At 42.9% G+C, this 12418-nt stretch overlaps 1 long non-coding RNA gene across 25 annotated transcripts in view; it reads left to right on the forward strand.

Annotated features, from left to right (window-relative positions):
• LOC132207559 (uncharacterized) overlaps positions 1-11987 on the forward strand; it is a 264950-nt gene extending 252963 nt beyond the window's left edge. For 24 of the 25 annotated variants that reach the window (XR_009443567.1, XR_009443568.1, XR_009443562.1 and 21 more), the window contains one exon: positions 400-1855. This is a non-coding gene — a long non-coding RNA (uncharacterized LOC132207559). Of the gene's footprint in view, positions 1-399; positions 1856-7231; positions 9760-11578 lie in introns of those variants that run through there. The other variant, XR_009443543.1, reaches the window with a different exon arrangement.
• The last annotated feature ends 431 nt before the right edge of the window (positions 11988-12418 follow it).

Genomic DNA, 12418 nt, shown 5'->3' on the forward strand with positions numbered 1-12418 from the left:
GGAACAACCACTTTTCTGCAGAACACTTGGCTTTATAGAGGAGTAAGATTTTAGAAATAAAGTAATGCTAAGCTGGAGAGTGAGAAATAATGCAGGGACTCGTATGTTATTTAAAGAAACATGTTACAGCGCATGACAGAAGATTCTGTGACAGTTACTTAGAATTGTTTGTTGTGGGAACAATTGAAAATGTTTCCACTCACCTAGTGATCGTGGTAACTTCAAATTATTAGAAAATTTATAGATCAGCATCTTGAAATATGTTTTTGTTCATTTTCACAAAACGTTACATGACTTTACGTTCTGCAATGTGTTCTTAATTACCATATTCAAAAGCAAAAAGCATGTGTTTACTGTCCTACCATATTTTGGTGATGTATTGATGTGTCTCATTTTCAGAGGACACTTTTCTGCGTGCCACGAGATGTATATCAGCCATACCAAAATGCTGCCTTTGCCTGAGACAGGGAAGATCAACTGACTTTGGGGAAATGGAGAATCATTCATGAATCCAGTTACTTTCTGATCTGACAGCTTTGTGGCATCTGAATGGATAACAATTTGATCTGGTAATCTCAATTGATAGAGTGCAAATGTGTAGTGATGCATTTTGGGAGCTCTGGTAAGTGAAAGATGTTCACAATGACTAGTAGATCCCTAGAGAGCACTGAGAAACAAAGGGACCTTGATGTCCAAAAGCAAGAGTTCATGCCCTCTGCTTCTGGCCTTTCAGGCAAAGTTGGATCCAACACTCCACTGAGTCTTAGATCCCATGAGCTCTTGTTTTGTTGACCAGTCTGCTATCACTGACCTTATCAAAAACATATAGACCACATCAGATGAATTTCCCTCTTCAACACTTCTGATATCTCCTCAATAAAAATTAGATAAAATTTGCAAACCATGGCATTACCTCAACAAAGCCATGCTGACTATCCCCGAACATTCCATGTTTCTCCAAGTGCAGCGACATTTTGTCCCTTAAAATTCTTTCTGATAACTTCCCTACCACCAAGGTTAGACTGGCTTGTAACTTCTGGATCTGTCCTTTCTTCTTTTATATAAAAGTATGAGCGGTCCTCTGGCACCTTAGCTGTGGCCAGAAATGACTTGAAAAATCTTTGCCAGGACCTTTTGATATCTCCTCCCCTGCTTCATAAAGTCATGCAGTATAGAAACAGGCTCACTTGATCAACATCAATGCCAACTAACAAACATCAAACTACTGATCCCATTTACCTGCACTGAGTCATTACCTGCCATACCCTGGCCCTTTAAATGCTCATCTGTTGCTTCTTTAATATTGCAAGCGTATCTGCCTTCTCCACCTTGTCAAGCAGCATATTACATGTTTGTATCACTTTTGGTGAAAACACTTGCCTCAGATCCCCTCTAAATAGCTGACAGTTTACCTGAAATCTATGCCCCCTGACTTAAACTCGTCTACTGGTTCTCACAATCAATCTATGCCTCTCATAATTTTGTATACGTCGATCAGATTTCCCCTCAGCCTCCTCTGCTGCATGGAAAACGCAATTAGCCTACCAGTTTCTCCTCATAAAACTTGCATTCAATCACAAAACAACACCCTGAAACATATACTATCAACCAACCTGGCCAACATCTCTGTCTCCGGCTTGCTACAGTGTTCCAGTGAAGCCCAGCACAAGCAGACAGAACAACACCTCATTTTCTACTTGGGGACCTGACAGCCCTCCAGACTTAACATTGAGTTCTGCAATGTTAGGGCCTAAACTCTCCCATATCCCAGCGCCCCCACCCCACACACCAACCCTCTGCTCTCAGTAACACTGTCTGCCCGTCACAGGGCCCTCACCCCCTCCTCTAAGTAATACTGCCCGTCACAGGGCCCTCGCCCCCCCCCCTCTCAGTAACACTGCCCGTCACAGGGCCCTCGCCCCCCCCTCTCAGTAACACTGCCCGTCACAGGGACATCACCCCCTCCTCTCAGTAATACTGCCCGTCACAGGGCCCTCGCGCCCCCCTCTCAGTAACACTGCCCGTCACAGGGACATCACCCACTCCTCTCAGTAATACTGCTTGCCATAGGGCCCTCACCTGCCCCTCTCAGTTATGCACTGACTGACTGTCACAGGGCCCTCACCCCCTCCTCTCAGTAACACACTCCGTCACAGTGCCCTCAGACTGTCACAGAGCGCTCACCGCTCCGCTCAGTCACACTGCCATATACAGGGCCCTCACGTGCTCCTCTCAGTAACACTGCCTGTCACAGAACCCTCACGCGATCCTTTCAGTAACACTGCCCATCACAGGGACCTTACCCGCTCCTTTCAGTAACACTGCCTGTCACAGGGACCTTACCCGCTCCTCTCAGTAACACTGCCTGTCACAGGGCCCTCACCCGCTCCTTTCAATAACACTGCCCGTCACAGGGACCTTACCTGCTCCTCTCAGTAACACTGCCCGTCACAGGGACCTTACCTGCTCCTCTCAGTAACACTGACTGTCACAGGGCCCTCACCCGCTCCTCTGTTACACTGACTGACTGTCACAGGGCCCTCACCCACTCGTCTCAGTAACACTGACTGATTGGAAAGGGCGCTCACCCACTCCTCTCAGTAACATCCCCTGACTGTCACTGGGCCCTCACCCGCTCCTCTCAGTAACACTGCCCGTCACAGCGCCCTCACCCACTCCTCTAAGTAACACAACTGTCACAGAGCCCTCACCCACTCCTCTCAGTAATACTGTCTGCCACAGGGCCCTCACCCCCTCCTCTCTTTAACACACTCCGCCACCGTGCCCTCACCCCCTCCTTTCAGTAACACTGCCAGTCACAGGGTGCTCACCCGTTGCCCTCAGTAACACTGACAGACTGTCACAGGGCCCTCACCCGCTCCTCTCAGTAACACTGCCCGTCACAGGGACCTTAGCCGTTCCTCTGAGTAAGACTGCCTGTCGCAGGGCCCTCACCCACTCCTCTCAGTAACACGGCCCGTCACAGGGCCCTCAACTGCTCCTCTTGGTAACTCTGACTATCTCCCGGCCTTAAACCCCTCCTCTCAGAATCACTGACTGAATGTCACAGGCCTCTCACTCCCTCCTCTCAGTAACACTGCCTGTCACAGAGCCCTCATCCGCTGTTCTGAGTAACACTGGCTGACTGTCACAGTGCCCTTACCTTGCCCACTTATCTGAATTAGAGACAATATCAATGTGGTTGCTTTATCAAGAACAAATACGGAGAGAAATTAATGTCACAATCAAAGTGAACTTGATTAGTAAGAGAATGTGATGGAATGTCTTTATTTATTTAATATAAGTATGTTATTACTGATTTTATGACCTGAAGTCACAGCCGTATTCAATCAGCTTCACTGTCTATATTTGCAACTCATTGACATAAAGTATTTAGTGACGTTCAAAATTGATCCCAATGTTTCCTAATCAGATTTTTTGAAAAGCCAGTGCCAGACTTTGTGAATAACAATACCTGACACCAGGTTCATAGCTAAAACAAAAGATTTTACAGTTTATGAACAATATAGTATCTTTTTTAAAAAAAGTTAAGCAAAAAGGTATTCTGACGAACGCCTATGACTTAAACATCATCTTTTTTGATTCTAGCCCCAATTCTAGCAAAGACAGAAAGACAGACAAACAGATTATAATTAAGGAATGTATCAAAGAGAAAAAACTAAATCAAGTGTAACTGGCCAGTTTACTTAACCAGACTGCATGATCTTTAAAATGGAAAGAACTGTGGATGCTGCAAATCAGGAACAAAAACAAAGCTGCTGGAAAAGCTCAGCAGGTCCAGCAGCATCTGTGAAGGAAAAAAAGAAGTAAGATTTCAGATCTGTTAACCCTTCTTCTGATCAGGTCTGAGGAAGGGCCACCAGATCTGACATCGTACCTCTTTTTTGCCTTCACAGATGTTTTCAGACCTGCTGAGCTTTTCCAGAAATTTTGTTTTTGTCCATCATCTAAAATCTCACAGTCAGATGAGATTGTATGTTAAGTTAAAATCTGAACAATCTACAGATGCTGTAAATCAGAAACAAAAACAGAAGTTGCTGTAAAAAACCAGCAGATCTGGCAGCATCTATGGAGAGAAAACAGAGTTAACATTTTGGGTCGTATTACCCTTCCTCAGAATTCCTTATTTCTAAGTGTCACAGGATCTGAAACGTTAATTCTAACTTCTGTCCATAGATGCTGCCAGACTCGCTGAGCATTTCCAGTAATTTCTGAGCTTCTGTCTTGGTTTCTGAAAACATTGAGCTATGCAAATACCTTTCAGTAGGCTTTGGGGGATATTTAATTATTACTTGTAACAGAGGACCTCTTAACTTAGAATAAGTTGATAATGGGAGGACAACCAGTTGGCAATCAAATCTCTGTCCTGTAGCTTTTGCAGGGACAATCCTTCTGATTTAAAGACAGTTCAATATTGGTTTCTCTTTGCTAATGACTCATCAATAGAGTTTTCTTGGAAGAAGAATTGACCTGCAATTAACATCCAGACCGAGCCTCATAAACAAATATCAAATTGTTTCTTCTTTTTTCACATAAGCTGCTGCTCACAGTCCAAAGGTCACTCTCAGCTCACAGTTCACAGCTCCAAACCAAAAATGATAATGAACTTAAGTACTAGGAGGAGTAAGACAATTCAGCTCCTTGAGCCCCGCTGTTTGATATGATTGTGGTTGATCTTATCTCTGCTGCAACTTCAGTTTCCTACCTGCTCTCCATAATTCTTGAACCCATTATGAACTCAAAAATCGTTCTATCTCCTCTTCAAATTTGCTCAATGTCACAGCCCTCCAATGCCTTCTCAGGGAGTGAATTCCAGAGATTCATGACCCTTCCAGTGTAGAAATTTTTCATCATCCCTTTAAACCTTCTTTCCCTATGCTAAAACTATGACCTCTTGTTCTATTGCCCGCATGAGGAACCATCCTTTCCACGTCAACTTTATCAATCTGCTTGAACATATTATATCCCTCAATTAGATCCCTTCTCATTGTTCTGAACACCTGAGAATGTAGGCCGAAACTACTCTGTCTGTCTTAAGACGCATTCTCGTCTCTGGAATCATCCTGGTGAACCTCCACTGGACTGCCTCCAATACAATGACATCTCTCCTTAAGTAAGGAGACCAGAACTGTACACAGGGCTCCAGGTGTGGACTCACTAATGCCTTGCATAGTTGCAGCGACCTTCTTTTGTATTTGTATACTCTCTTTCTTGAGCAACAAATGCCAAAATTCCATTTCCCTGCCTTAATACCTGCTGTACCTGCTTACTGAGTTTCTGTGATTCATAAAACTAAAAAAAATGAAGGTTTCAATGCTGTTAAAATGAAATCCATCCAAGTAAAATTAAAATAATGATAAGAGGACATTAATAGAAAATGAAAACATTTTTCTCTCTCTGGAGAGCAATATTGAACAGGCTTCACATAATAATGTTATTTGTGAGCTTGGATTCTATACTGGAGGAATGCTGCGCAAGTTTTAAGTTTGAATTGTCCACCTATACCGTGTGTAGTGAGAAGGACAAGACGTGGGTTTTAATCTAATAATTTTCTGTGTTCTTCTGTTATAAATATACATAGGCATCCGTTTGTGAGCATTTTCAGTAATTGAATACCACAGTAAAGAGAACGAAAATTTATCTCACCCTGGAATCTGAATTGTCCAGTATCACCATCAACTGGGATCATAACACTTGTCATTTCAAAGGCCAAACCTGATATTACCACTCGATTCCTCAACTAAAATGGAATTTGATTCATTCAGTTGTCATACATGAATGACCTTGATAGTGTGTTGTAAATTATAAAGTGAAACAAAATAGCCCTTCACCATTTTTCTTGTAAAGCAAATCCATCATATTCGATTGTTGTAGTGGTATAAAACACTAGTAAGTCACACATTGCAAAGTCCTCCTGAATGTGAGCCAGACATTTACATAGATCTGTGGTTAACCTCAAGAGGCAACCCAATCTTGTATTTGTTTCCTTTTTAGGCCACTTTTCTGACAACAAAGACTTCACCAGTCTCCTTAAACAGCTGAGATCAGACTAATTACAAAGCTCTATTTTGTCCATAACCTACCCTTGATCAATGCTAAAGAAGATACACTAGCATTTAAATAAAATTGTATTTATAGAGTCAGAGAGTGATACAACACGAAACAGACCTTTCAGTCCAATTAGTCCATGCTGACCATAATCCCAAACTAAAGTAGTCCTGCCTGCCTCCTGCGCTCGGCCATATCCCTCCATTCATGTACTTACCTGGATGTCTTTTAAATAGTGAAACTGTACCCGCATCCACCAATTCTTCTGGAAGTTCATTCCACATATGAACAATCCTCTGTATAAAAATATTGCCCCTCGTTTCCTTTTTAAATCTTTCTCCTCTCATCTTAAAACTATGCCCCATAGTTTTGAAATCCTCCACAGTAGGGAAAAGACATTTGGCGTTCACCTTATCTAGATCCCTCATTATTTTATAAACATTCATCGGGTGACCCCGAAACCTCCTAAGATGCAGTGAAAAAAGCCCCAGTCTATTCTCACCTTAAATCTCAAAACCTCCATTTCTGGCAACATCCTGGTAATTCTTTTCTGAACCCTCTCCAGCTTAATAATATCCTTCCTTGAACACCGACCAGAATTGGACACAACAGTTTAGAAGAGGCCTCACCAATATCCTGTACAACTTCAACATGGCATTCCAACTCTTCTCCTCAAAGGTCTGAGTCATGAAACACCTTCTTAACTACTGAAAGAACTACAGATGCTGTAAATCGCGAACAAAAACAAAGTTGCTGTCAAATCTCAGGAAGTCTGGCAGCTTCTTTGAAGGAAAAAACAAAGTTAACGTTTCGGGTCTGGTGACCTTTCCTCAAAACTGGCATTTCCCCTCTTTGCTGTCCACTGTACCACCGATTTTGGTATCATCTGCAAACTTACTAACCAGGCCTTCTATATCCTCATCTAAATCATTTATATAAATGACAACCAAAAGCAGACCCAGCAATGATCCCTGTGGAACACCGCTGGCAACAGGCCTCCAGTATGGAAAACTTCCTTGCATCACCACTCTCCATCTCCTGCCTTTTATCCAATTTTGTTTAGTTTCTACTTAATTAATATTCCAGTAATAAACATCCCTGATGAGCTGCGGAACGGTCACCGCACCCGAAACGTTAACGCTGTTTTTGTTTTCCATCACAGATGTTGCCAGACCCGGTGAGCTATTCCAGCAACTTTGTTTTAGTTCCTGATGAGCTGCGACTTTGTACTTGACTGATTTCCAACATCAAAAGTTCTAAAGGTTGGAAGAGATTGGTTTACCTTGACTTCCTAGCTTGAAAATGTGCCTTTTATGCAAAGAAACTGTACTCTGGGACAGTGGTTTTTCAGATTTACCTGCAGGTCCAGCTGTGAATCGGAGTTGAAGTAGTTGCAAGCACTGATGAATAGGCAGCTATTTAGCCTCTGGATGGAATCCTGTGGAAGCGACGAGGGTCTAGGTCATTGACTCGAGAACTGATGAGGGAACGGCTTGCCCCAACCAGCTTCCCTTCAGGGGAACGCCAGCCTCAGGTCGCTCCCCTCAAGGGGTATGTCATCCTGACCTTGCTCCTCTCATGCGTAGGCAGCTACATCTTTCTCCCCTCTGGCACATAATAGACCGGTGGAAAACCTGGTGGGATGTCACTTTCCATGAGCGGTTGGCTAACCAGAACCCAGCATGTGTACTAAGCAGCAGTGTCACTTGGGAGGTGATGATCTCTGTTACCATTGGCAACCAACCTACGATTATTGCTCGATCTCGGACCAGGATTGAGTGAAACACCATTAGCACGCCACTTCCCCTTCTTGATGTTGCACATTGAATGCCTTTGAAAGCCTGTTACATTTCTTAATGGTGACTCCCCTGCCCACTGTTGACTCAATACCAGTTGTTGTGGGATGATGTATGTGTACGTCAGTTGCTCAATTGGGGACTTTAACTCGCAATGAAGTTGGGAAGTTATGCACAAGTCTTCTCACCATGGGTTTAATCTGGCTCTAAGCAGAATTGTAGGTGGTGCCATCCTTCCACCTGATTAAATGTCCTCTATTTTCAAACTTGCCACAAGGGAAAGTACAAAATCCCGCTGTTTTTGTTATCAATTCATGGTTTTTAATTTTGCAATCAGTGTCGTAAGCAGCAGATTAGTTCAGTCCTTGTGAAATTGAAGGCAATGCAACACTTTAATTGGTCACTTTTTAACATGGCAGGTTCTCAGACTGAGGAAATGGTGAATGTTGTTGATCTTTAATGCAATATAATGGAGGAGAGAAAAATCTGGACTATAGAGCCCACAGGAAGAAAATTATAATCTGTCAGTGCTGCCTCCATTAGAACAATGCCAAGTAAATACCCGTCCCCATATCGAACAATAGAAGTTTCCTGCATATCAGAACATACCCATTGAGTGGGGAACTGATGAATAATGCAGGAGCACCATCGGATTGAAATACTTTTATTCTAAGAATTTCAGAACATGCTGGGATTTTTATAGCAAGCAATACTTGTGATGGAATATTCTTTTAATGTCAAAATGCTGCAACAGTTTGGAAGAACCAATATTAAATGGATATTATTGCAGATAATATATGTGAATTAAATAAAATTGTTTGCTTAAAGTATTTTGTAATTCGAATTGAATGTCGCATTTTTGTATCTTAGTTGTCTTCTGTTTCTAATTTTTCTTATTTTTATAGAGCAGGTATTGTCCTGGTCACTTGTAATGCTGCCAATTCAAGATTAACTACATGGATGGTCTCTATCAGTTGCTTAATCCCCGATGTCAGTTTGCAATCCTGAATCCAAGATTGTCACTTCATCTTTCAATTCTGTGTATAATCAAAGTCTGAGATCAACAGCTTTCATTTTACTATCTGGAAGTCAATCAGTGCAGATTTTGTTTGTAAACAAGCGTTCTGTATGTAAAACTGCTTCGTTTAATTAGATTAGTTAGTTAAGATTCATTTTAATGAAATGAATCATAACTAAGCTTCATCTCTTCCTCATTCTGATTCTGAACACATGGTATGTCACGCAATGGCAATTCAATTTTGCATTGGTGCCGGTTCAAACCATGTGTTTTCCAACTACAGATTGATACAGATGAAATTGTACCATTTCCTTTTTAGTACCATTCTCACCATACAGTGTTTCTGTTCATTACGTTTCTGTGCACAGTTCTGAACCAGTCCCCTTGCCCCTGAGCTTGCCAAATGTCTCAATGTTGTCATGACATTGTCAAAGAATTCATTCCTTGGTAGATTCAGAGATAAATTAATGTAACCTAGTATGTGTTAATGCCTCTGCTGTAATCGGGCGAAACACTCAGGCCATTGTCTTAATTTTTCTCTCTTGTATTTATATTGAAATGTTGACCATGCCATTTGCTCCACTTACTGGGATTGGACTTGTTACAGAAGTGCTGAACGTCAACTTGCCAAATACAATTGGATGAAAAGTATGAGGCCAATCAGTCTCTTGAAACACTTTCTCTATGCAATCAACATAACAACATTCATTGACAATGAAAAATTACGTACGTGCTTCAGAAGATTAGATTTGAAACAGAGATTTGTGAATATGAATGGAGCTATATATGTCCCCATCTCAGGCACCAACCTCAAGTTCACCTGGACTATCTACAACACCTCTGTCACCTTCCTGGACCTCTCTGTCTCCATCTCAGGTAACCACCCAGAAACCGATATCCATTTCAAGCCCACCGACTCCCACAGCTACTTAGAATACACCACCTCCCACCCACCTTCCTGCAAAAATTCCATCCCCTATTCCCAATTCCTTCACCTCCGCCTCATCTGCTCCCAGGATGAGGCATTCCATTCCCGTACACGTCAGATGTCCTTGTTTTTCAACGACCGCAACCCCCCACCCCCCCACCCAACCACACACAGTGGTCAAGAACCATGTCTCCCACATTTCCTGCAACTCATCCCTCACACCTCATCCCCGCAATAAGCACCAAAAGAGAACCCCCTCATCCTCTCATACCACCCTACCAACCTCTGGATACAACGCATCATCCTCCAACACTTCCACCATCTGCAATCTGACCTCACCACCAAAGACATTTTTCCATCCCCACCCTTGTCTACTTTCTGGAGAGACCACTCTCTCCATGACTCCCTTGTTGGCTCCACGCTTCCCTCCAACCCCACCACACCCGACATTTTCCCTGCAACTGCAGGAAGTGCTACACGTGCCCCCATACCTCCTCCCTCACCCCCATCCCAGGCCCCAAGAAGACTTTCCACATCAAGCAGATGTTCAACTGCACATCTACCAATCTGGTATACTGCATCCGCTGTACCCGTTGTGGACTCCTCAACATCGGGGAAACCAAGGAGAGACTTAAGTGTTCTGCAAAGCAGTCCCTATGCTCGGTTCACAACAAACAACTGCACCTCCCAGTCGCGAACAATTTCAACTTCCCCTCCTATTCCTTCGACGACATGTCCATCCTGGGCCTCCTGCAGTGCCACAACAATGCCACCCGAAGGTTGCAGCAACAGCAACTCATATTCTGCTTGGGAACCCTGCAGCCCAATAATATCAATGTGGATTTCACAAGCTTCAAAATCTCCCCTCCCCCTACTGCATCCCAAAACAAGCCCAGCTCGTCCCCGCCTCCCTCACCTGTTCTTTCTCTCACCTATCCCCTCCTCCCACCTCAAACCACACCCCCATTTCCTTCCTACTAACCTCACCCCTTGACCTGTCCATCCTCCCCGGACTGTCCTATCCTCTCCCTACCACCCCACCCACACTCACCTCTACTAGCTCCACCTCTTCAACTTGTCTGTCTCCTCTCCAACTATCTTCCCCTCTATCCATCTTCGATCCACCTCCCCCTCTCTCCCTATTTAGTTCAGAATCCTCTCCCCCTCCCCCTTTTCTGATGAGGGGTCTCGGCCCAACATGTAAGCTTTTGAGCTCCTAAGATGCTGCTTGGCCTGTTGCGTTCATCCAGCTGCACACTTTGTTATCTCTATATCTCGTAACAACCTCATTGAGTGAGTTCTAGAGCGAATTGTGCAGGGTAGACTTAGGGTTTATCATTCTAACTTGCCAGTCCTGAAAGATGAAACTTGGTTTGTGTTGGATGTTTGTTTTAATAGCTATGAAAGATATCCTGAAAGGATATGTCAAATCTTTTGTTGAGAATTTTACCCATTTAGTCGCTCTAATCTTTTTCCTTTTTTAAAGTTTCCTTGGTAGTCATAAATTTCAAATATCTGCACAATTTTATTTGGCTTTGTATTGGTTCTCTGAGATTTTCTGTTAATGGCTCCATGACCTGCTAGCTCATTACAGAATTTATCATTGATGTGCCTGTAACAAAATCTTTAGTCTTATACTATATATTCCCAATTTCAGGATAAAGTCCAGAGAGACCTTTTAAAGGAAAGGGGTTTCGAAAGAAAACTTCAGTTCCAACGATCAAAGTCATGAATAGTTGATAAATTATTTGCATTTCATATTTCCAGAACCTAACCCGGAAGAGAGAGCCCAGAGAATTGCCAAAGCTGTCCTCAAACAGTCAACAGAAGTGAAGGAAAATTGGGAGCAATTGAAAATCCATGCAAGCAACTGGCAGAAACAGGTGGAAAAGGCATTGGAGAAACTTCAAGAACTGCAGAAAGCTCTGGATGATCTTGAGGCTCGTGATAACAGCTGAGGGGGTCCACACTGATTGGCAACCTGTGGGTGACCTGCTTATTGACTCATTGCAGGATCACATTGATAAAACCAAAATAAGTGCAATTACATTGCACTTCACTTATGAACAGATGTAACTGCAATGTTGTATCGAGACGATCAGTAATATGAGTACTTAAGTAATATTGATTGAATGGTTGTTAACTTAATTTGAAAATTAAAACTTAGTTGAGCATGCCTTCTGATGATATCACATCGGTAATATTAGTATAATTGAGGATTCTATTAGTCAGTGACATCAGCTGAGTTATCTGCTTGTTGCTATGTTATCAGGATTAAAGGTAAAGTCTTAGCACGCCATTTGGCCACTCCTTAGAGAGAGACAACTGGTTATGATTTAACCTGAAGATCACCATGCCTCGGGCAAGTAGAGGGGTTGAGGCAAAGATCCTTTGTGGTAAGCTCACTGGTGTGGCAATTGAGCCCTCTCTGCAGGGCATCACTTTGCATCACAAACCAACCGTTCAGCCAACTGAATTTGAATGGAGCTTAGGATTGTAGAGTAATCCATGCAATTGTATTTTTTTGAATGAATGTTTCTAACTGGGACTCTCTCACTGGCAAACTTTTTAAAAGCCAGCTCAGCCATACAGGTTAGATGAGTTCCT

Source organism: Stegostoma tigrinum, unplaced genomic scaffold, assembly GCF_030684315.1.
Source record: "Stegostoma tigrinum isolate sSteTig4 unplaced genomic scaffold, sSteTig4.hap1 scaffold_100, whole genome shotgun sequence".
In the NCBI taxonomy this organism is placed as follows: Eukaryota; Metazoa; Chordata; class Chondrichthyes; order Orectolobiformes; family Stegostomatidae; genus Stegostoma; species Stegostoma tigrinum.